General features: G+C 44.7%; 1 long non-coding RNA gene across 1 annotated transcript in view; it reads right to left on the bottom strand.

The window, feature by feature from the left end:
* Window positions 1–10,297: 10,297 nt before the first annotated feature.
* LOC110210478 (uncharacterized) overlaps window positions 10,298–25,527 on the bottom strand; it is a 34,677-nt gene continuing 19,447 nt past the window's right edge. The window contains exon 2 of the long non-coding RNA XR_002325107.2: window positions 10,298–11,208. This is a non-coding gene — a long non-coding RNA (uncharacterized LOC110210478). The remainder of the gene's footprint in view (window positions 11,209–25,527) is intronic.

Raw genomic sequence — 25,527 nt, 5'->3', positions numbered from 1 at the left:
CTTCTCAATACCCTCCCTTCCTCCCTCTTTCTCTCTCTAACATTATTTTTCCTCTTTTTCTTTCTCTCTTTCTTCCCTCAGACATATACCCTCTCTGCAAACAACAAAGAAAACATTGAGTGTCAGTCACCTCTTCTCCCATCATCCCCAGGCTCTCTCTCTGAGACATTGACACCAAGAGCTGCTGATTAATTTTCCTCTCTCCCTCTCTTTCTCTGCCTTTGCCTCTTATCTCTATTTCTACCTCTCTGTTCTCTCTCCTCCTATCTATCTCTCTTTCTCTCTCCCCTTCCTCCCTCCTCTTCCTCTCCCTCACTCCTTTTTCTCCCTCTCTCTTCTCTCTGTCCCCCTTCCTCTCTCCCTCCCTCCACCTCTCTCTGCTTCACTCTCTCTCTCCCCCCTTCTCTCTCCTCTTCCTCTCTCTGCCCTCCTTTCTATGTCTCTCTCTCCCTCCCTCTCTCTTCTCCTCCTCTCTTTTTCTCCCTTTCCACCCCCACCCCCTCCCACCCTCCCTCTCTCCCACCCACCCCTCTTTCTTTTTTGAAAGGCAGGAGAAATGGAAGTCAAGATCTTCTCTTGGCGATAATTATTGAAAAGTTCAGTGCAGAGACAGGCAGTGATACTGCAAGGAGGAGCGGAGGGGGAGAGAATATTAAAATGCATGTGCACAGCTTGGCTTTGCAGCAGATGTTGGCATAATTAGAGAGGAAAAAATTATGAAATTAATTTGTGGTTCAATGTAAATTTCAGCAATGGGGGGAAACTCGGCTCCAATCACCTCATGTGCACAGATAGGCAGGCCCACGCGCGCACACACGCACAAGCACACACCAGCTGCCAGAGAAGTGGTAATTGTCAGAAAGTATCCAGGGGGAGAGAGACTAGCATGAAAAGAGGGAGGGAAAGGGAAGGGATGCAGAATCCCCCTTCTTAAAGATACAGGTGCTCAGATGAGCTGCAAGGAGACAAATGCCAGAGAGGACAAAGCTTGAGGCTTCTGAACTGGATGGGAGGGTAGGCGGGGAAGGAACTTTGGACAGCTCCCTCAGGCGGTTCAGCAGACTGTACACAAAGACAGTGAGAAACGCCCAAGGTTCTGCAGTGTGGCCCCTAAGGTCCACCTGAAGCAGCAGGCACTTGGATCTTAGGATTTAGAAGTGGAAGAGTCCTTAGAGACCATATGGTCCAGGGCTTCTTAACCCTTTTTGTGACATGGACCCTTTAGTGAAATCTACAGACCCCTTCTCAGAATCATATTTTTAAATAACTGAAGGAAACACTACATTTCAGTTAGAGGTTATGTGAATATAAAGATATTTTTTCCCTCTCTAAGTTCATAACCCCCACTGAAATCTGTGGATCCCAGGTTAAGAACCCCTGATCTATTCTGACCATTGTACAGAGGAAGAAACTGCCTGCCCAAAGGCAGTTGGGTAGTGGGCAGCCAAATTTAGATTCTAACCTAGGCTTTCTCACTCCAGATTCAGTACTCTTCCTGCTTCCCCACCCTGTTCTAGCCACCCTCTCTCTCTTCTTCCCTACCATAGACATGGACTTTTTCTCTTTTCTTTTCTCTTATTCCCTGCTCCCTTCTTTTTCCTTTCCTTTCCTTCTGTCATTTCAGCCTGTGATGTTTGTTCTACTCCCTCCGTACCATGATATCCCACGGGTTAAAGAGATTGCTAAGACCCATCAATCAATAGACAAGTACTTCCTCAGCATCTACTTTGTAGAGGTGGTCTGCCCTCAAGGAGCTTACAATCTCATCATGAGAGAGACAAGGTTTATGAATCTGTGATCTCGTTGATTTGAGAGTTCCTGCCCATAACACAGATTTTCATTCATCCATGCCTGCCCACATTGACTTGTTCTTGTCCATGTCTTTCCACAAATATGACACAGGGAATCAGCCAATGTGCTAGAGGTTTTCCTTATCTTCACCTGACATCACTAGCATGCCAGTAGATCTCTCTGGCCATCCATCTATCATCCCTCACTCTCATCACATGACCAAGTCAAGTCAAGGAGCATTAATCAAGCCTCTACTAGGTGCCAGGCACTGTACTTCATGCTGGAAATACAAAGAAAAGAGAAAAAACCCAGTCCCAGAAAAAAAAACTCAAGGAGTTCAGTCTACTGGTAGAGATAATATGTGAATAACTATGTACAGAAAGGAAATTTACAGGAAAAAGTGGAAATAATCAATAGAGGAAAGACCGGCATTAAGGAGGATGGAGAAGGGCTTCTTACAGAAGGTGGGATTTTAGCTGGCCTTGAAGGATGCTAGGGAAGCCAGGAGGCAGAGAAATCCAGGTATGGAAGAAACTCAATGAAAATGCCAGAGGTGCAGTGTCATGTGCAGGGAAGAGCAAGGATTCAATCATTGGATCACAGAGTACATGGAGGGGATTAAGGTATAAGAAACCTGGAAAGGTAGGAGAGAAACAGGTTGCAAAGTGCTTTAAAAGCTAAACAAAGGATTTCATATTGGCTCCTAGACGTAATTGGGAGTCACTGGAGTATATTGAATGAGGGTGTGACATGGTCAGATCTGTACTTTAGAAAGATCAGTTTGACAGCTGAGTGGAGAATGGACTAGAGTGGGGAGAGACTTGAGGAAGGGAGACTAACCAGTAGGCTACTACAATAGTTAAGACATACTCTGCACCAGGGTTGTGGCAGTGTCAGAGGAAAGAAGGAGCCAGATAGAGAGTTATAACAAAGATACAAACAAAGAGACTTGGTAACAGATTGGATATGGTGGGAAGAGAGTAAGGAGCTAAGGGTGGCACCTAGGTTGCAATCCTGGATGAATGGAGAATGTCAGTGACCTCAAAAATAATAGGGAAGCTAGAGCTTGGAGGGAAAAGAGAATGAGTTCAAATTTAGACATAGTGAGTTTAAGATGTCTAGAAGATATCTAGTTTGATGTGCAATAGGCAATTGGAGATTTGAGACTGGTGATTAAGAGAGAGTTTAGGGCTGGACAAGTAGATCTGAGACACGTAGAGCATAGAAATGATAATGGATTCATGGGAGCCAATGAATTACCAAACAAAATGGTAAAGAGAGGAAGAGAAAAGAATCTAGGACAGGGTCCTGGGGGGTACCCATGGTTAGCAGACATAACCTGGATAAAGGTCCAACTTTGTGTCACTTGGAAATTTGATATTAATGCCATCTGTGCCCTTCACCAAGTCACCAGTAAAAAACAAAACAAAAAAGCATTAAGCAAGCCAATGCCAAACACAGAACCCTGGGACACTCCACTGGAGACCTATTGTCACACTGATGTTAAACCATTAGTAACTTCACTTCAAGTGAAGCCATGAAACCAGTTGCAAACCCATGTAATTATATGATTATCTATTTCACCTCTTCCACAAGAATAATATGAGAAACTTTATCAATTGCTTTCTCAAAATTGAGGGCAATTGTATCCACAGCATGTCCCTCATCTATTTGGTCAGTAACCCTGTCAAAAAAAGGAATACGGTGAAAAAAATTTTTTAAAAGAAAAAGGAATACAGTGACGCTCATGATTTGTGGAGGTCGTGCTAGTTCATGGTAAAGACTGCTTCCTTTTCCCAGCATTTCTTTCATGATCCTGTCTAGGATTTTCCAAAGCCAAGCTCAGTGGCCTATAATGTGCAGCTTCTGTTCTCTTCCCTTCTTTCAAATCTGGGACATGTGCCCTTCCCCAGTTTTGTAGCACCTCTCCTGTTCTCCATCACTCATATCAGCCGATTCTCTCAGGATATAACGATGTAGTTCATCGGGACCAGGTGACTTGAATTTGTCAGGGACAGCTGAGTGTTCTCTTAGCACCTCCCTACTTATCTTGGCTTGCTGTGGTGGTTGAGTTCTTTCAGTCATGTCCAATTCTTCATGACCCCCATTCAAAGTTTTATTAGCAAAGATACTGGAGTGGTTTGTCATTTCCATCTCCAGCTCATTTGACAGATGAAGAACTGAGGCAAACATAGTTAAGTGACTTGCTGAGGGTCACATGGCTAGTAAGTATGCAGGGCCCATTTGAACTCAGATCCTCCTGACTCCAAGGACCAGCACTCTATCCACTGCACCGCCTAGTTGCCCACACTTATCTTAGCAATCTTCTCTCTATTAGTCATTTCTATGCTATCCTTTCCAAAGTGTATCACCCCAAGCAACAATCTCATCCTTTCTTTGATCTTTCTTTTTCTCCTAAAATGGGTTCAAATGCCCTTTTTTCTTATTTTTAGCTTTTTTTGCCACCCTCAGCTCATCCACAGCTTTGTAATTCCTGACGCTGTTTGTGTAGGATTGTGCTACTCTAGTATACATCCTCTTATTTGCCCTAGCTTCTACTTAAGCATATCTTTTAATAATCTGTTTGGTGAATTTCCTGAGCATCCACATTGGGTTCTTCAGACAATGTCCATATTTCCTCCTCATTGAAAATGTTTCCATTGGTGCTTTCAGAATGTCATTCTTGAGTGTTTCCTGCCCCCTCAAGGCATGACTTCCCTGGGAGAATTTTAGTCCAGGTGGTGCTATGTATCCTTTCCTTCAATCCTTTGAGACCAGGTCTCTCCAAAATTGGGGAAATGGCTGAAAATGGCTGAAGCCTCCATCATAATTATATCCCGACTCTCTGCCAGGCTCTTTCCCTTTCTCTTTCCCCAACTATTTCCTAATGTATTTCCTCTTTCTGTCCAGGTGGTCTGTAGTTTACTCTGATGACATCTTTCACCACTGATCTGTAATCAAATGCTCTCCACCATGCTTCCCCTTCTCTGGTTCCTGTATTTTGTCAAATATGGCTTTGTAATATACAGCACTACCCTACCAATCCCTCTTTTTCCTATCCTGTTTTTTTTTTTTAGATAGAATATAGCCATTCAGAGCTATGTTCTAATCATGGATTTGATACTACCAAGTTTCAGTGACTCCAATGCAGTGAGATTTGCACATATAATAAAAATAATAATAGCTAGTATTTATATGGTGCTATAAGGTTTGCAAAGTGCTTTACCTATATTATATAATTTGATCCTCACAGGAACCCTGAGGAGGAGGTGCTATTGTTATCCCCATTTTATGGAGGAGAAAACTCAGGTTGAAAAATATTAAGTGACTTACCCAGAGTCACACAAGCTAGTAAGTATAGCTAAGGCAGGATTTGAATTCAGATCTTCTTGACTCCAAGTCCAACCATTGTGCCATTTACCTGCCTTTCATCCTTGAGTTAGGAATTTAAGACAAATGAGGTCAGTACCACTGAGATAGTAACGCCCACCTGAGTGGCACAGTAGATAGGCTTGAAGTAAGGAAGACGAATTTAAATCCTACCTCAGACACTTACTATATGACCCTGGGCAAGTCACTTAACCTCTATGTGCCTCAGTTTCTTTATCTGTAAAATGACAATAATAATAGCCCCCATCTCAAGGGGCTGTTGTGAGGATTACATGAGGTAATGAATGCAAAGTGCTTTGGAAATCTTAAAGTAAATACCATACAAATATTAGCTATTATTATTGTTATTCCATCACATGGGGTATTACGTTGATTCTGTGAGATAATATTTTATGTGCGGCTATAGAGTAATGAAATTCCAATTGCCCAAATAAGCAAATAGGCCAGAATTCAGAGATACCTTTCAGAAACCATGCAGGTATTCTGATGCTGCTTCCATTAATGATGCTTATAACATTTTGGATACAACAACAGCTGACCAGCGGGACAGAATAACTGGTGTCAGTCCTTTCCCCAGCATAGTCAATATAAACCATGGAGAGTTAGAACAGACTGTCCCAAGGGGCAGGTTTGGGGGATATGAGAAGCCACTCCATTGGTTTCCAGACCTCACTGTGAAGAAACAATTCCAGCCCCTAGAAGCTATGGCATGGTCCTTCACCATCCTGATTGACCTGCTTTGAGCCTGCTTCAATGTATCAAGAACCTTCTTAAATTATGGGTCCCAAGGACTGAGCACAATACTTAAGATGTGGTGCAGTCAGGGTGAAGGACACAGCAGGATTATACCCTTTTGAATACTATGCCTCTCAACGCAGTCTAAGATTACATTTATCACATTAGGTTTTTTTGTCTGTTATGTTACACTGTTATGTCATGTTATGTCATGTTATGTTGTCTACTCATATTGAAACTAAAACCCACTTCAGCTTCAGATCTTTTTCAAACAAATAGTTGTCTAATCATAGTTCCACTATTTTTTCCTTATGAAGTTGATTATTTGAGCCCACTTGTAGGATTTTACATTTATCTTTATTAAATTTCAGTTTATTAGATGGGGGGCATTGTTCTAGCCTGCCAAGATGTCTTTGTATCCTGATTCTGTCCCCCAACTCCAAATGGATGATCCTATCAATCAATCAACCAATATTTATGAAGTGCCTACTATGTGCCTAGGGCTGCTAGGTGGTAAAATGGATAGAGTGCCAGGCTTGGAGTCAGGAAGACTCATCTTCCTGAGTACAAATCTGGCCTCAGACACTTATTAGCTGTATGACCCTGGGCAAATCACTTAATTCTGTTTGCCTTAGTTTCCTCATTTATAAAATGAGCTGGAGAAAGAAATGGCAAACTACTCCATTATCTTTGCCAAGAAAACCCCAAATGGGGTCATGGAGACTTGGACATGACTGAAACCGCTGATCAACAATGTTCTAGGTTTTGTGCTAAGCACTAGGGATACAAAAGGAGGCAAAAGACAGGCCCTGCTGTCAAGCATTTTGCTAGCTACATCTCCTAGTTTTGTGTCATAAGTAAGTTTTAAAGCATGCTGTCTCTGGTTTCATCCAATACACTGATTGAGAAGTTTGAGACTGAGACCTCATAGCTTACAAATGGAGTTCAAAGGCCCAAGACAATCTATCTAAACCCCCACAAAATAGTCTGGAGATTCTATCCTTCGTGACCCAAGGGAAGGGAATATGCATTTATACAGCACCTACTCTGTGCCAGGCACTGTGTTAGCTGTTTTATTTTTTTTTACAAATGTTAGTTTCATTTAATCCTCACTATAACCCTGTGAGGTAGGTGCCATTATTATTCCCACTTTATAGTTGAGGCAACTGAGACAAACAGAGGTTCGGTGACTTGCCCACGGTCACGCTGCTAGTCTATGAGGACGGATTTAAACTCAGATCTTCCTGATTCCAGGCCCAGCGCTCTGTCCACTGCACTGACTGCCTCACTATGTATACACAGCACATACACAACAATCTGACAATTGTTTGGTCTATACCATCCGACAATCAATGCATGATCTGCTAAGCCTAGGCTTCTTTAACCTTATCCTTCATCCACTTGCTGGGATCCTGGTATGTTGATAGTTCCTAGTCATCAAAGTGAAAAGGGATGGATGGTGTTGTCAGTGGACATGGAACTGGGAGCCAGAGGACCTGGGTTTGAATCCTGGCCCTGCCCAACCACCTATGTGACCCTGGGCTATTTGAGCAAGGCACCTAATCCGTCCAGTCCTCAGTTTCTTCATCTGTAAAATGATGAGATTAGAGTAGATGAACTCTAAGGATTCCTTCCAACTCTAAATCTATGTCCTATGACCTCTGGTTTGAGTCACTTTACCTCTATGGGGATTCAGTGCCTATGGTCACCCTATTAGTGGGAGCTGGAATAGGGATTCAAATCCCAGTGCTTTTTCCAGTTAACCATTCAACCTCTACTCTCTCCCTTTAGATGATCCAAATCTCATTAGGTCAATGAGTCAAACTCACTGAGGTTGGTGGAAAGAAGACAATAGGTGTTTGACATGACCCAACTTCTCTGAAGGCTCACATGTCAAAGCCGAGTTGGTTGAGAGGGGCCTTCACATGACAACTGTTAGGGTCACTGTCCCCTCTCTAGGGAGTCCAGAGAGGACCACAGCTCCCCCTTTCCATTTCAGTTATTACATCCTTATTTTCTGTTGCAGATGACAATAATTTAATCCACCACCATCTGGGAATTTGCTTTGACTGGCTGGACTGCATTAAGCTTTTCATACTATCTTACCTAGTCCTCTTTCTACCCAAGAACACATGCGTACACATTCACTGGCTGGGGGAAAGTTGAGAAGAGTTAGGCCATGGAGGGGCCACGGAATGGGGGGGAAGGAAGGGGGAGAAACAGAAGTAGTTCTTGGGAAAATTAAACCCCCCCCACTTGCTCTCTCATCTACATGGTTCTCTAACTAGATACTCTAGTTGATGGGCATGTCCCCTCAGACTTCTCACTGCATGCACTGTCTTGTCTCCTTAGACTAGCTCCTTGGAGGTAAGCCCTGAAATTGGTATGGCCACAGGTTACAAAGCAAGAAAGAAGGGTCTTGAGTGATAGGAGGGCTCACCCTATATAGCATCATAGAATGTTAGAGTTGGGAGGGATCTTGTGTTCAACTGTTTTTCAGTCATGTCTGATTGTTCATGATTTCATTTGGGGTTTTCTTAGCAGAGATACTGGAATGGTTTGCCATTTCCTTCTCCAGCTCATACAGATAAGGAAACTGAGGTCAACAGGGTTAAGTGACTTGTCTAGGGTCACACAGCCAGTAAGTGTCTGAGGCCAGATTTGAGCTCAGGAAGATGAGTCTACCTGACTCCAGGCCTGACACTCTATCCATTGAGCCATCTAGCTGTCCCTAGAGATCTTAAAAATCATATAGTCCAATGGCTTCACTTTTCATTTGAATAAAATGAAGCTTAGGGAGATGAAGTGATTAACCCCAAGTCATACAGGTAGTTGGTAGAATGATTTTGGTAGGGATTGTTGAGTGAATAGTTGCGGATATTAGAATGTTCTACCTTCAATATGAGGGGCTTGATATGAGAAGAATAGACAATCTGATTCAAGTTGCTCTCTCTTGTGACTGAGGGAAGGGAAAGAAACCAGCATTTTGTAGACATTCTATACTCCCCTGGCTTCTGTCATCCCATATTGTCCTTGTTTCAGCACCAGAGACTGACTTTGAATCTAAATCCTTGACTCCAGATCCAGTGCTTCTTCTACTATACTATATCCTAGCTGTTGGGTTACAATGAGGCTCTGAATAGGATTTCGGGTCACACTTGGATAATAATAATATCAGAGAGCACAAGTCCATGGGAGACTCATGGTCAAGTGGGAAACTCGAGTCTGAGTCCACCTTCGTGTCCAGACTGGAGACTGAGGATTCATGATTCTTTCTCTTAGCTTTTTCTGTCTCTGACCCTTTGAGTAGATTTATGTTCAGCTGCTCTTCTAGCAAAAAGTATCATGTCTAGAGCTGTCTTGGAACTGGGCGTCACTTGCCAATCCAGTAGTTACTAGTCCCTTGCATGGGCATTGTTATGCACAGAAAAAGTGAGGGGGCACCCAGGGATTTCTAGGGCTGTGGGAAGGTTCCCTACTCTCCCTCTCCCAATGCCTCACCCAACATGCAGGCTTATGTCTAAAATCTCTTTGACAGAGATAGCCTTTTATTCCACAGAGATGAAGCTTACACTTGTTGTGGCCTCCATCTTCCTAGTTTGGGCTCTGCTACTGGAGAGGATTCCTAAGCCATTGGGACTCTCTTCTCGGAGGCCCCAGCTACCCAATGATCAGACCCAAGGGGGAAGATTCCCTAGGTAAACAGCCAGCCACACTAGAGAGGAGGGAGGCCAGTCTCATGCTGTCCCAACTCCCTGGTGCTGAAATAGGACAACCTGGGATGGCAGAAGCCAGGGAAAGGGAATTTTGGGTGGAGGGAAGTTTCCTTCCCTGGGGTCATGACAAAATGGTAACTTGAACCAGATCATCCACTATTCTCCTCAAGTCCCTCACATCAAAGTGAGAAGACTTCAACATCCCCAACCTTGCACTCAACACATCCCCTCTTCATTCCTCATCCAGAGCACAGGAGAAAAAACATTTGAAATCAAGGCTTTGGCCCTGAGCTGATTTCTTTGTTTCATTTCCATTAAAATGGGAATGGGTTTTCAACAGAGCTGGAAGGATTAGTGTGCCTGGATCTATGTGTGTATTTGTGGGTCAGTGTGTGATGTATGTGTGTGCCCATCCACCAGTATGTATGAATGTTAATAGCATGTACATACTAGCGTATACATGTCTATGCATACGTTTGTGTTCCTGTGTATAAGTTTGTGAGTGTGTGTGTGTGTGTGTGTGTGTGTGTGTGTGTGTGTTAGGCATGGGGGGGTTATTTCCAGCAGCCCCTCCCTCATGGTTCCACTTCCCAGCTCATTAAGGCTCTCCCATTATTCTGACATTTGTGCGCGTCACGTACCGGGAAGAAGTAATTTACTTAGAAGAAATTAAAAGTTCATTTTAATTGAGCGCACACTGCAGTATGCAAATGAAGAGCGCATTATGTACACTGATGCAGAGACAAAGGCTGTAATCAGCGGTTAACCCCCTGTGCGCTGGCCCCCTCCTTGGCTGCCGCCTCAGCCCCGAGAGCCCAAAAGAGATTGCAGACCATAATAGAGATGGCTTCCACTGTGTGAAGGGGGGCAGGGGGCATTGTCAGCAATGGCCAAAAACTCCTCTCCCCTGAGATCATCCCTGGGGGGCAGTGCCTATCATCTCTCCCCTCCCCTACCATGTAGCCTGAGCCTTGCTTCCAGCTGCCCCAGGAATGTGAGCCAAGGATTTCAAAGCCTGACAGCAGCCAGATGTGCCTGAACCCAGCCCCTGGAAAAAAAGCACACACAGGGCCCAGGGAGCCAAGTCCCAGGAGGCCCATGCAGCTCATAATTCTATTCCAAAGGAAGCAGGAGAATCCAGACACCAGAGGAGTAGAAGCTTCGGGAGAGGTACTGCATTTTGCCAGAGCTCCATGTAGCCAGGCTGAATGTTTCTCCATTGGTAAGTGGTGGTCTGAGAACATTTTAGAGGAACAATGCAGGTCGGGAGACAGAAGCAGCAATTCCTTAGGTCAGCAGCATCTCCAAAGGTGTTAAACCAAATTCCGTAGCCAAAAGTGAGATCTTGCTGAAGAAGCCTGAGGCAGGAAGAACTGTAATAGCCATATGCCCTCAGTCTAGCCAAGGACTTTACACGACTCTCCTCTAACCCTTAGAATAAGGACTGGTTTGCGCTGCTTCTCGGGAACCTCGGAATCACTGTACTTGGTGTCTGCTATATGTAGGATCCATTACTTTTCATCTGAGGCTTCCTTTGAACTCCAGCTCCTCTTCTGTCCTATGCCACCAGGTCATCCTGCAAAAGAAGAGGCAACAGCATTGGACACCACCGAGCACTGAAGTAGGATCACAGAGCTAGTGACAAAGGTCTGATCTGAACCCAGCTCTTTCCCATCCCTCCTCCACCATGTCAGGATGCCATTGTGGATCCTATATGAAGGATCAGCTGTTGGAATGGGTTCAATTGCAGAGAAAGAACCCCAAAACCTGACAGCCCCTCAGAACCTTAACTAGGAACTTTTTACATCACAAACCAAACCCAGGTCAAGTGGCATGAATTTAGAATGGGGGGGGGGGTGAGACAGGCCACACTCTGTAGGGAAAGGCAGAAACTGTAGGACCCAGGCAGTGTATCTCCACTGGGGAGATGGCCATAAGGGACAGGGGAAGCAAGATGGGTTAGGGGAAGGGTTGTCCCAACATGATGGAGGACCACAAGTATGGTCATCACCCTCTAAGTTTGCGGCCCTACCCTAATTGTGGCTCTGGTTACCCCTAAGCCATGGCCCAGATGTGTTTGGATGTTCCAACATGCATGGCTTCTAAAGTTGCCACCTGTACCTTTGGTCTCTACCAGTAGCAGAGCCAGCTTATCAGAGTAGACTCACAGGCTGTTAGAATCATTAGAAAACATAAAATTTAAAGCTAGAAGGGACCTTAGAAGTCATTTAGCCCAATGAGGGAGCTCATTGTATAAAGAAAAGAAACCCCGAGGTCCAGAAAGAAAAAGGGGACTTGCTCAGGATACAGGTAATTAGTAACAGAGCCAGGACATGAAACCAAGTCCTCTGACTCCAGATTGAAGGCCCTTTTTGCTACACCAAAAAGCAGCATCTACTTCAATCCCTTTCATATCAATCAGCAAGCATCTTAAAAGAACAGAGGGTCTCTATGAGGCTGAGGTAAGGAGCAAGTGCATTCCAGGCACGGAGAGAAGAGATGGAGAATACTGAAGTCTAGAAGGGGAAAATGGTCCAATATCACATGACTAGGGCTAGCTAGTTGACAGTCACAATTCAAACCCAGGTCTCCCAACTTCTCCCTGAACCAACAAATGTGAATCTCACATAATTCAGTCATTTTTTCAGTGCTCTCTCTACCTCAGCATGGGAATTGGATGGGGTGAGATGAAGTGAGGTTAACTGCTTCCAAGACTGATCTCCCTTCCCTTTTATAGCTGCTAGTGGGAGTGGAGAGCAGGGCTTTGGAGGAGTGGGGACATTTTTTTCTGTGGGGTCTAGGTTCCCCCTCCCAGAGAGGAGCCCTATAAATGTCCCTAATGACAGAGAGGGAGATTAGAGGAAAAAAGATACATGACCGCAGGCTCAGCATCAGTGTCCATCCTCATCATTCCCCTACAGAGGATCTCTTGAAAGGACTTCTCTCTGTCTCACAACCTGCCCTACTTAAAGCTCCAAGTGACCCCATACATAGAGCTCAGAGGGACCCTGAAGAACACATACTCCAACCTCTTCATTTGATAGAGGAAGCTACTGAAGATCAGGGACAGATCTGACTTGGCCCAGTTTATTAAGCTATTAAAAGACAGTTAGGATTCGAACCCAGTTTCTCTTATTTCAAATCTAGTCTGCTTTCCACTGTATACCATTCTGCCTTTTCCCCTGAGTCTCCCTGATCCCATTTACACCTGAACACAGGATTGGGACTTCAAAATGGGTTGTCCTAGGTGCCAGAGTGGTTCTTAAGTTTGTGTGTATGTGGTGTGTGTGTGTGTGTGTGTGTGTGTGTGTTTACTACCTGTCAGACCTGGGATTTTTTAATGACCGTGAAAATGAAACTAGTTCGCAGATGTGAGATGACAGCCAGCTGCAGGAGACAGACAAATTACCTCCAAACCCGGTTCATGACGCCCACAGATTCCAAACAAAGGGAGTCATCTCAGCTCACTTGGATGAGCAGGAGACAGCGGGGAGCCCGGCAGCAAGCTGTTCAGAGCCCTCCCCAGGAGCAGCAACGCAGCCAGCCTGGGAACCAGGGCGGGCCACAAAGCCACCACCCGCACCATGGATCTCTGACAATTCCTCTCCCCCAACCTTGCTCGATCACCAGAATTCCAACCCAGCATCTTTCAACCTCTTTGTGACACAGAGGGCCACCCACAACACACCCTCACGTCTGGCCAGTACTTTATACTTTTAAGAACACAGGATTTCTGGCTAGAAGGGAACTCAAAGCACAATGATGTCATTTTCAGATGAGGAAAGTCAGATCCAGGAAAATGAAAAGACTTGGTTTAGCCAAGGTCACTAGGAAGTGACAAAGTCAGGACTTGAACTCCTGTCCTCTGACTTTTAGCAGTCAGTCAGGCAAGATTGATTAAGCACCTGCTGTATACCAGGCACTGTGCTAAGCTCTGGAGATACAAAGAAAGGCAAAGCCAATCCCTGCCCTGGAGGAGCTCCCAGTCTAATGGGGAGACAATATGAAAACGACTATGAGCAGACAAGATGTAGACAGCTTTGCACTGCACCGCTTTATGCAGCATGTTCTAATTTTACTTTCCCAACAACCCTGTGAGGTTGATGCAGGAGCATTATCATTTCCATCATATACATTAGAGAACAGAAACCTAGAAACCTGGCCAAGCAGAGAAAGAGAGAGAGTAATGAATTTAGAGACAGAGGAGAGGAGCCAAATTCAAATTCTGGCTCTGCTCCTCATTACCTGAGTGACCCTGAGCTAATCATTTGTTCATTCTGCTCCATACCACAGTTCATGAGTAAAATGAGGGGGCTGGACAGGATGACCTCTAAGATCTCTTCCAACTCTAGATCTCTGATCTTATGACATGGGGTTCTGACCCTTGATCCAATGGATATCCTTACTCTTAGCTTTTTGTAAGGCAAACTCATTGGTCTATGATTTTAAAAATACCCCATGACTTGCTGGCAAAAAAGAAAACCTTTGCAGTGGTCCTCCACCTACTACTGGTGTTATCATTATCTCATTACAAGAGGAAGGAAGACAAAGGGAGAAGCAAAGAGAGGTTTAGCCCAGGCTAAAGACTTTGGGCTGGAGGTGGGGAAAAGAAATGAGGAAAAAGAAGGCGCCACAGAAGTACAATGCCAGGTATGGACTTCCCTAAAGTTTCCCTGGCCTTCTTTCCCACCAGTGCCTCTCCATGACTTAAGACCAAACCTGAGACATGGTGAGATCCAATCACAGTGATTCCAAGTGGAGCCTTCTAGAATGGCAGCAGCTTCATTATCTCTGTGCCTGGTGCTTTCAGAGTCTGGTGACAATTTTCCACAGCAGTCACTCAAAGTCTACAGGCTCTTTTACTTTCTGTGGTCTCTGTTCCTGTGCTGTCTGGAAACCCCCTTAGAAGTCACTCCACAACCACCAGTGGTCTAGGGACTGTATTTTAAGACCATATTGATCTAAGGTAGAGAGACAGACAATAGCTCCATTAAAAAAACAACATCCCATCTCATCCTATCCCATCTAAATCAATCTGGCATTTATTAAACATCTCTTATGAGTCACTAAACACCTCTGAGTTAGCCACTGTAAGAGGTACCATATTTAGATAAGACAGTTCCTCTACAATAACAAATACAATAATAGGGTATATAAATACCCCAAGAGAAAAGTGGAAGGATTTAATTTCCTTCACCATCACGGACTACAAACCATCTGTGGCTTAGTAGATAAATTCTATAAAGTTACATGATTGGTTGTACAGCTGGTGTCAGAAGTGGGATTTGAACCCAGGTCTTCCTCACTCAAAGGCCAGCATTCCATCCATGATGTCAGATACCCTGTATAATTTTCAGACTCTAACTATAGTATAATACAATACATGATAAATTCCTAACAGAGGTACAAATGAATTGCTATGTCAGATGTCAGTGAAAAGAGGCATAGGACAATGGAAGTAAAGACATGGAGGTGGGAAAATGTAGGACAGGTATTGAAGATGGTGAGTTGTCCATTTTAACTGAATCAGTAAGCAGATGGAGGACAGTAATATGAGAACAAGCTGAAAAACTAGAGTGCTACCAAATTATGGAGGATTTTGAATGTCAAGCTAAGATTTGAAATTTACTCACAGGCAATAAAGACAAATAGAATCATAAATTTGGATTTGGAAGAGAGGCCATCAAGTCTAACCCTCCACCACCCCATTTTTCAGATGAGGAAACTGAGGCACAGAATAGCTAAGTGATTTTTCCAAGGCCATGTAACTAGTTAGTGTCTGGGACAGGATTTGAAACAATCCAGATAAAACAGAAAATAGCAGGGTAGAGCAGGGTTAAGTGATAAGTAGAGGGAAGCAAACAGCAGACCATGGTAGGATCAGCAGTAGAAGAGATATCAGGTTATAAGAAGACATGGATGATTGTGAATGAAGGGTTCAAGTCTAAGAGCGATCCCAAAACTCTAAGTGAGGAAATTCATGGTTATGAGTGGGAGGTTGGCACCTTCTCTGTAACTTAGAGTCTTGGAGCATTGCCTGGGATGCTGAGAAGTCAAGGGACTTGTCTAGGGTCACACAGCCAGTGTTATAGATGGGACTTGAACACAGCTCTTCCTGGCTTCAAGGCTAGCTCTCTCTACTTTTTTTAAAAAAGGCTTTCAAAAAACAAATGGGAGTCTGTAAGATCTGATGAAACATGGCAACAGCCATAGGAAAAGGAGTCAGAAGACCTAATATGGAATTTTGATTCTGCCATGAATTCCCTATGTGATTACTTAGCTCAGTTCCCTTCTCAATAAAGTGAGGAAGTTGAAGACTTGGGCTCAACTCCAGGCCTTGGCAGTTACTAGTTGTGTTACTTTGAGCAAATCACTCTATCTCACCAGGCCTGTTTCCTTATCTGTGATACAAGAGCTTTGGACTAGAGGATTACTAAGGTAAGAGCTGTCACTAGAGATTGTTGCACCTGGGGCAAGGGGCATGAAACACATCCTTAATTCACTTGGAGTGCAAGATGGCTAGAAACATTGTATCCTCTCCAGGCAGTTGTGAGGTGGTAGGAGCAGAATAGAGTATGACAAGCCAGGGAGGAACTTGCCTGGGGTGCAGCCACTGGGGAAGGGAAGGGAATCCTCTAGTAATTCCCAATTTTAACTTAATATTCTTGCTAACAGGGTCTCTGCTGTAGAAAGGCTACAAATGCTATGAGTGTCCTCTACATTTTGGCACCCTGGAGCAAAGCCCTGCTTACCCTGCCCTAGTTGCAGTTTTAAGGTTTCTTCCAGCAATCATATTCTGTGTTGAAAGGGCAATTCAACTCTAAAATCCTATGATTCTATTTGGCCTGATCTCTGGGGCTGTTTCATCCTCTGGGCCTTTTCATGGTTCCTTCAGGATGTAGGTCAGTCTTTTTAGGTCCAGGTGCTTGAGGTGGAAATAAAAAATGAGTGGCAGGAGTTGGCAAGCACAGGGGGCGGGGGAACAGCAACAGCTCTTGAGGGGCACATCCCCACATGCTTGAGACACCGTGCCTTCAAAGAGGGTTCATGGGCTGTCACCTTATTCCAGAAGGAAGTACGCCAGGACCTCTGAGTCCAGGCAAATTCTCAGCCTCTAACACTTCATGCTTAGGACCCCTTCTCTGCTGAGAAGCCATTAGGGCTGGGCACAAACCACACCACGGAGTCAGCCTGCTTTTCCATGTGCTTCATAAGGTCCTATTGCCCCTGGCTCTGGGCCCTTGGTGGCCTCTTCCTACCTGCCTAGATCCTTTCCTGGGGTCTCTTAGAATAATGACATAAAAAAGTTAATGAAATCAGTCACTAATTGACTTACTGTGCGCACACGCATGTGTATATGTTTTGGTCTGGCCCTGTATAGTAAACTCCCATTGTGGAAACTCCTTCCCTAATACAGATCATCAATTCCCCCGCATTTATGACTTTAGAGGTGCCCGGAATACTAAGGCGTGAAGTGATTTGCCCAGGATCACAGAGCCAGGATATGTCAGAGGCAAGAACAGAACCGAGCTCGTCCTGACTCCAAGGTTGCCCCTCTAGCCATCATGTCATGCTGCTTGGTTAATTCACTTATACACACCTTCAAAAGTTCGTAATCTAGAGCTGGACAAAAACTCATCACTCAACTGGTCCAAACCCCTCAATTTTACATATGGGGAAAATGAGGCCCAGGATGAGAAAGCTGTATGGCTGTGTAAGATCTCAGTAAAACATTTGCAACTCAAAACACTTTGAAAAACTACTTCTAACACTTTAAAAGCTTTAAAAACTCCCATTGGCACCGGCCCTCCCTGGCTGGGCCACAACCCTTCCAGGCCATAGTAGACGATCTTCAATTTCTGGGATTAAAACCAAATGGTCCCAACCTGCTGGTGATGAACCACATGCCCATATTTAGCTAGACTGGTCCTCAGATGACCAATGAACCATCTGGTACTAATGAATTCTCAAAGTTTTTCCAGCTTCGAACTCTACCTTTATCACTTCTATCACTCACTGTAACTAAGGTGGAGTGATTGGGACTTTGGCCCAGGGTACCAAAATGTCAAAGACAAATAAGTTATTGCTTTTTCTCCACTGGAATAGCCTTCAAGACCCCAGAGCCACCTCCGTGCCCATGATCAACCAGTTGATAAGCACAGTGGAAAGAGTACCAGCTCTGGCATCCAAGGAAATAAGTTCAAACCATACCTGTATCACTTACTGCCTATGTGACCTTAGACAAGTGAATTAACCTCTCAGAAAACATTAGTTTCCTCATCTGTCAAATGAGGTGATGGGACCACATGGCCTCCAGCATTAGCTTTTATGATCTTCAATACGGGCCAGATACTGTATGGGCACCAGAGGACCTTGGAGGAAGCTGCCATTTTTGTAGCTGACTAAACTAGTATTTAGAGCCAAAGCTATGTCAGGAGCACCCTGCCCACCCAACATAATACTGTTTCTCTGAGAAAGAGACTTTTCCCACATCTCCCCTTCTCTCTCCTCACCACACCCCCAGCTTCTTTCTGAGATGACCTTCCATTTATAGTATGTACATCACTGTCTGCATGTCTCCCCCATTAGAATGCGAGCTCTCTGAGGGCAGGGACTGTTTTTGCCTTTCTTTGCGCCCCCAGAGATCAGCACAGAGCCTGGTAAGTAGTAAGTTCTTGGTAAAGGCTTGTTGACTGACTGGCATGCATCATCCCAATTTACTGTCTTTCCCAGGAAAACTACTCACCCTAAATCCAAAGAGTACCTTCACAGAAGTCACAGGCGCATCACTTTAGGACTGGAAGGGCAATTATCCAGGCGAATCCCCTTATTTTACACAGGAAGAAATGCTAGGGTCTCTTCGAGCTCTGGCTTTCTATTTTCTAGGGTATTATCAGACCCTAAAACTGTGTATTTTGACAGAATCTTGCAAAAAGCTCATTACTCCCTTTCCTCCCCCATCATCAACTCTGTCCCCATCAGTCCTCCTGGGAGGCAAAATTGTTCCTGAGTCACACTATTGTCTAGAGAATCCAAGGGAGGCAGTCAGAGTGGGAGCCAGAAGTGGGGTGGGAGTGGGGGAAGGGCAGATGGATGATCACAGACAGAGCCTTTGGGGCTGAACAAAGAGAATTTGGGAATTGGGTCCTTCCCCCACCTCTCTATCAATCAAAATCCTACCCATCCTTGAAAGCACAGCTCAGGTACCACCTCCTCTATGAAGTCTTCTCTGATTCCCTCAGATGAAAACAATCCTTCTGTACTCCAAATTATCATGCCACTCACATGGCTCTGATTCAAACAGGATCTGTGATTTCATCAGGTGGGTAACTCACACAGTAAGCTCAATGCTTGGGAACTCTGCCCATCAGTGCAGAAGGAGTCCCAAGGAGTTGTTTCAAACACATAGAGGTTAAGGTTTGAGCCTCAGCTGAACCCACATCTTCCTGAATCCAAGCTTATTACTCTTCCACAATTCAATGCTGCCTCTTTGCCAGTCATAGGACTACATAGATCTGGGGCTAGAAGGACCTTATAGGCTGGTTCATTTTACAGATGAGCCAGCTAGGATCTAGAGGGTTTTGAATGACTTGCTCAAAGTCACACAAGCATATAGATAGATAGATAGATAGATAGATAGATAGATAGATAGATAGATAGATAGATAGATAGATAGATAGATAGATACATGGATAGATAGATAGATAGATAGATAGATAGATAGATAGATAGATAGATAGATAGATAGATAAACAGACCAACGTATCAACAGACAGACAGGTAGACAGACTGACCAACAGACGGACAGATAGACTGACAGACAGACAGATAGACTGACAAACAGACAGATAGACAGACAGACAGATAGATAGATAGATAGACAGACAGACAGACAGACAGATAGATAGACTGACCAACAGACAGACAGACAGACTGACAGACAAACAGATAGATCGACAGACTGACAGACAGACCGACAGACCATATAGACCAAAAGGTAGACAGATAGATACAGATATAGATATATTTATATATCACATGTATATATGATATTTATATTATATATGATATTTATATATATGTATATATAATGCTGCCTTATGTGAGTGCATGTCTTATCTCTCCAAGTAGACCATATATGTCCTGAAAGCAAGGACTGGTTTCTGTGCGTCTTTCAATTCCCTGACAGTACCTAGGACAGACTCCTGAATGGAGCAGTCACTGAATAAATATTTGTGGAATGAAAGGTGGAATGAATGTGACATTAGAACCCAGTGTATGGTCTCCAGGTATTCATGACTGGTGCTGGCCTCATCCCCTTCCAGCTCACACCCATGGAAACTCCTGATTTGGGTCACAGGAGTCGAGGTCTGGGAGAATCTAAGCAGACTGTGGCTTCCTTTAGCCCTGGCTGCCGGCCAGTGGCCCTCATCCCCTCGATGGCCAGGACCATGGGTGTCCCAGGCCAAGGCCATGTCTTGGAAGCTGGTTAATGTCAGGAGAGACTACTCAGTTGCTTGCTGGGAAGAGGCACTGCTCCCCATGCCATGCCGAGCTCTCGACCCATAGCTCCAGATGGCGGGCCCGAAAGAGTTAAGTCCTCTGTGATCAACAGCAAGAAGTGAGTGGTAAACAATTTTTCTCTCCCTCTGCTAAATTAATATGCAAATTCCTAAGCCCCCCTCCACTCTCTTCCCCTGCCTTGAAATTAGCGAGGTAGAATGCTTGGGCTAATTATGCATTCAAACGAGCAGGCTTCGTTAATGTGGCACTAAGAGGATGCTGAAAATGATTGTGAGGAGATGAAATTGAAATTCGAGCGTGGCACTCCTGGTGCATCTGGAACTGCTCTTGCATGGCCCAGCAGATGTAACCCGACAGTGACCGCCAAGCCTCAGCCAGCTCCATGGGTGGAGCTAATCTGGCTGCACAGCACCCAGGACCCTGCGGAGCCCTGGCCTGGCTGGAGTGGGGTGAGGGCTAGAAGAGGCTGAGACTTGCCATGCCAAGCCTTCCACTTCTCCTCTCTGCTCCCTACAACCCAACCACAGGTCCACTTTCCCATCAAAGAATGGGAGACAGGCTCCCACTAATGGGATGTCCCCATGAGGAGACCATGGCCAGGTTCCCAACCACCCCTTGAAGGTAGGAGCCCCCACTTGCTGCTGCTGCTGCTGTTACAGTATAAAGTCTCAAAGATTTTCATGGGGAGCAGCCACCATTTAGCTCTTTGGTGGAGTAGGTGGGGTGGTGGTGATGATAAAACCACACAATGGCTGTGGATGCCACAGGTGACAATGAACCAGTCACCATGAGAAGAAAGAAACCCCAGAAGGCAAGCATAAGAAAGCTCAGAGAACTGAAGAAAGGAAATCAATATGGGCACCTTAACCTTCTCTTTCCAAATAATCCCACTTCCCTTAACATAAAGCACCAAGTCATGGGATCACAGGATTTTAGAGCTGGAAGTAATGTTAGAGATTACTTAGTCAAATCTCCTTTTCTAGATGAGGAAACTGAGTACCAAGGGAAGGGGCATGGCTCAGACTCCCTCCTTTCCTTATTCAGTTGTGTAGTACCCCCTGAAATTACCTTATATCTATTCTGAATATGCATTTTGTAGTTGGAGGCATAGTAGTGTGGAGAAAGAGCTGGCTTTGCAGTCAGGGGGAGGGGGGTTTTACTCTTTGACCCAGAATGGCCACGTGACCCTGGGCAAGTCACAACTTCTTCGTACCCCCAGAGCTGCCACATTGCAGAATAGATGCTCTTCTAAGGGACTTTCCTATACCAACAAAATCCACAGATTCAGTCCAAAAGAAGTCTTATTTTTGATATTTACTCATTTCTCACCTCTCTACCCCCAATTACCCCTTTGACCTAGTAGAATAAAACATTGTTGAGAGAAGGAAGTCTTTTCCTTTGGTTTTTATCTTGTATACCTAGGGACAATGAGGTGGCACAGTGGATAGAATGCCAGGCCTGGGGGCAGCTAGATGGCGCAGTGGATAGAGCACTGGCCCTGAAGTCAGGAGGACCTGAGCTCAAATTTGAGCTCAGACCAAAAACTTGACATGTACTAGCTGTATGACCCTGGGCAAGTCACTTAACCCCAAATGCCTAAAAAGTAAAAAGAAAAAAAAAAGAATGCCAGGCCTGGATTCAGGAAGACTCATCTTTGTGAGTTCAAATCTAGCCTCAGACACTGACTAACTATGTGACCCTGGACAAGTCACTTAATCCTGTTTGCCTCAGTTTCCTCATCTGTAAAATGAGCTGGAGAAGGAAATGGCAAACCACTCCACCATCTTTGCCAAGAAAACCCCAGAATGGGGTCACAGAGAGTCAGACGTGACTGAACAACAACAACAGTTAGAACCTATTATCACCCTGGCACGTAGTAGGTATTTAATGAATTTGAATCGAGGTGCCCACTATCACACAGAAATCAACCTTGTGAAAGTAGCAGAGCCAAGATATGAGCCCAGCTGTTTGGACATTCAAATTCAATGCTCCTCCATGCCAAAACACCTTGGTCTGACATTCAGAGCCATCTATAATGCAGCTCCATCTTACATCTCCAGCCTTATCTGCTTCCCTAAATGAACCCTCTACTCCAGTCGCCCTTCATGGCCCCTTCAGATGTCTTCCTCATTCCTGCCCTGGTGCCTTTGCTCATAGCATTCCCTCTACCAGATATGCCCTCCCACTTCCTCTTCTTGATCCAATTCCTACTCATCTTTCAAGATTTACTTCCTCCACAGTCTTCCCTTGACATCTCAAGCCCACAGAAAATCTCTCTCCTCTGAATTCATGAAACCTCTAAAATCCAAGCCTTCAGCAGCCTTGGAGCACCTAGTGTTTGGTCAGATATCGAAGACGCCAAAGTCATCCATTGCATCCTGGGCCAACACCAGCCCTCTTGACTTGTCCTTCCACTGGACTTCAATGACTCTGGAAAGGAGAAAGAGGCTGCCTACTTTGTGCAGCTCTGCCTCATTTAAATCCAATTCATGTGCAAATCAAGACATCCCTTGTGATGTCATTGGTCCTCTTTGAAAAGAAGGATGAACAACAGTATCTGGGCCTCTGATTTGATATTGCCTATACGTGACTTCTGGCATCTACTATATTGTTAAATAATTACCCAGGTACATAGCTCATCTCCTCCACTCAATTTCAACTTTCATGAGGGCAGGGGATTGTGTCACACTTTTGCTGTCCCTGTGATATGGGACTGAGCACTTAGTAGGTACACTTTTGCTAAATGAAAGGTCATCACATACACCCCTTAGGCAGTCCCTGCTTTGCTTGAACCTTGAATTTTGTTATTGCAAGGGGACTGGGAGGTTGCCTGAAATGTTTGCTGAAGGCTCTGTTCTAGGAGTTAAGCAAACACCTCTGGGGAAAAAGGTTAGGAGAGGGAACACTCTCCCAGTATGGCCATCTAGTGCAGAACTCTGGATTTGAAGCCAGTATCTGAGTTTGAATCTTGGCTAAGCTTCCTATCTGATCTTGAGCAAATCTTTCCCCCTTTCTCAGCCTCACTTTCCTCATTTGTAAAATGAGATTAGACCACATGACCTCTATGATTCCTTCCAGTTCTAAATATGTTTCCTACTGGGGCCAACTGATATAGCTTCCTGGGTCTGAGCCACCCAGGAAAGTCAAGACCACTGGTAAAGGGTCAAGGAGGCAGGGAGGGGGCCCTTTTCTAAGCAGAGGGTTTAAAACCTTGCCATCTGTTTCCTCTCTCCTTTTCCAATCTCACCCTTCCGATGCCTGCCACCCAGTACAATCCAAACTTACTCAGTAAAGATTCACTGAGTGCCCTCTATGTACTCAATCCCATACTCCTGACCAGGACAGGCAAAAGGTCTTTCCCATTCTCCTCCATTCCCCTATTTCTAGCAACTTCCATTTATATTGTATGGGTCTTATATGTATATAAGTTACTGACATGTTATCTCCCCTATTAGAATGTGAACTCTTTAAAATTAGGGATAATGTTTTTGTCTTTCTTTGTTCCCCTCAATACTTATCACAGTGCCTGGCACATAGTTATGCTTAAATAAATGTTTGTTGATTGACTAATTTTGCTCAGAAAAAGGGGCGGACTAAAGTCTGGGGAAAGTTCCTTGAGCCACAGAATTCTATGTTCATCAGGTTCCATTGCTTGGAGACTTGCCCCAAGTGCCTCTGGATCAGTAAGCCAAGAGGCTCTGCATAAGCCTCTTCATCCCTTCCATGGAGAGGGCCACCGGGGTGAGACAATGAATAGAAGGCCAAGGCTTTGCTCTCCAGGCCCTGGTATGAATCCTGCCTGAAGCAAGCTACTTCCATACTATGGTCTCCATAAAATGACAGTAAAGATGACATCCCCTTCCCCTCCCCCCCTCCAAAGCTGAGACTCGGGCAGCTCCATGGGACAAAACAAGGGTTTGAGGTTCCCTTTTTAAAATGTGCATCCTTTCTAGTGCCATAAAATCCCACTCTCCATAGAACAGATGTGTTTACTCAAGTCACAGGTATCCTAGTGAAGGTTCCAAGTCCCCAGTTTCCAAATCTTGTCCAGGTAGCACAAACTTTCTTCAGCAGTCTCTGCTGCCATTACATTTCAGAACAATAATTTGAGGCAAGAGGAACTGAGTGATGTCTAGGGTGGGAAAATCATGGAACAGCATGTCAGAGCCAAGAAGGACCTTAGAGCATCGAAAGTCAGAGCTGGAAGGGAACTTGGAGCATACAAAGTCAGTGCTGGAAGGAACTTTAAAATACAGAATGTCAGTGCTGGACGGAACCTTAGAACAAAGGATGTCAGAGCTGGAAGAGACATTAGAACATAGAATGTCAGCTCTAGAAGGATCCTTAGAGCATAAAGTGTCAATTTAGGAAGGGCCCTCGTAACACAGAATGTCAGATCTAGAAGGCATAGAATGTCAGTGCTGGAAGGGACCTTATAACACAGAATGTCAGAGCTGAGAAGGACCTTAGAGCATAGAAAGTCAGCACTGGAAGGGATTTTAGAACACAGAATGTCAGAGCTAGAAGGGACCTTAGAACATAGAGTGTCAGCTCTAGAAGGATCCTTAGAACATAGAATGTCTGTGCTGGAAGGGACCTTAGAACAAGGGATGTCAGAGCTGGAAGGGACATTAGAACACAGAATGTCAGCTTTAGAAGGATCCTTAGAGCATAAAGTGCCAATTTAGGAAGGGCCCTTAGAACACAGAATGTCAGAGCTGAGAAGGACCTTAGAGCATAGAAAGTCAGCACTGGAAGCTATTTTAGAACACAGAATGTCAGAGCTGGAAGGATCCTTAGAACATAGAATGTCAGCACTGAAAGGGACCTTAGAACACAGAGTGCCAAGATGTAGAGAGAACTTAGAATACAGAACATCAAAGCTGTGGTAGAGCTCAGAACACAGAATGTCAGAGATGGAATGGACCCAAGAACACAGACCATCAGAGCTGAAAAGTACTTTAAGAGATCATCTACAAAATCCGCTTCCTCCTTTTACAGACAAAGAATCTGTGGCCCAGGAAGAGCTGGCTTCATATAGTTAAAAGGGCATAGGATTAGGAGATGAAAGAAATGGCTTTCACTCTTGAATCTGCCACCAACTGGCAAAGTCCCTTCTCTGGTCTTCATTTTGTCCTCTATAAAATGAGGAATTTAAGAGTAGGAGATCTCTAAGGTCTTTTCTAGGTCTGAAGTTATGGGATTCTTCATTCTGGGTGAGTGACTTGACCAAGGACATACAAATAGTGGCAAATCTGAGACTAGAACCTAACTCCTACCTGGCCCTGAGCCCTTTTTCTATTATATACCACATGGTGGGAAGGCAGGAGGGAGAGAGAGCAGTGTGGAGGATGGGTGCCCATGATGGACA

The sequence above is a fragment of the Phascolarctos cinereus genome, unplaced genomic scaffold, assembly GCF_003287225.1.
Source record: "Phascolarctos cinereus isolate Bilbo 61053 unplaced genomic scaffold, phaCin_HiC Scaffold_2;HRSCAF=192, whole genome shotgun sequence".
NCBI classification, from domain to species: domain Eukaryota; kingdom Metazoa; phylum Chordata; class Mammalia; order Diprotodontia; family Phascolarctidae; genus Phascolarctos; species Phascolarctos cinereus.
This window is presented reverse-complemented; position numbering and strand designations above follow the sequence as displayed.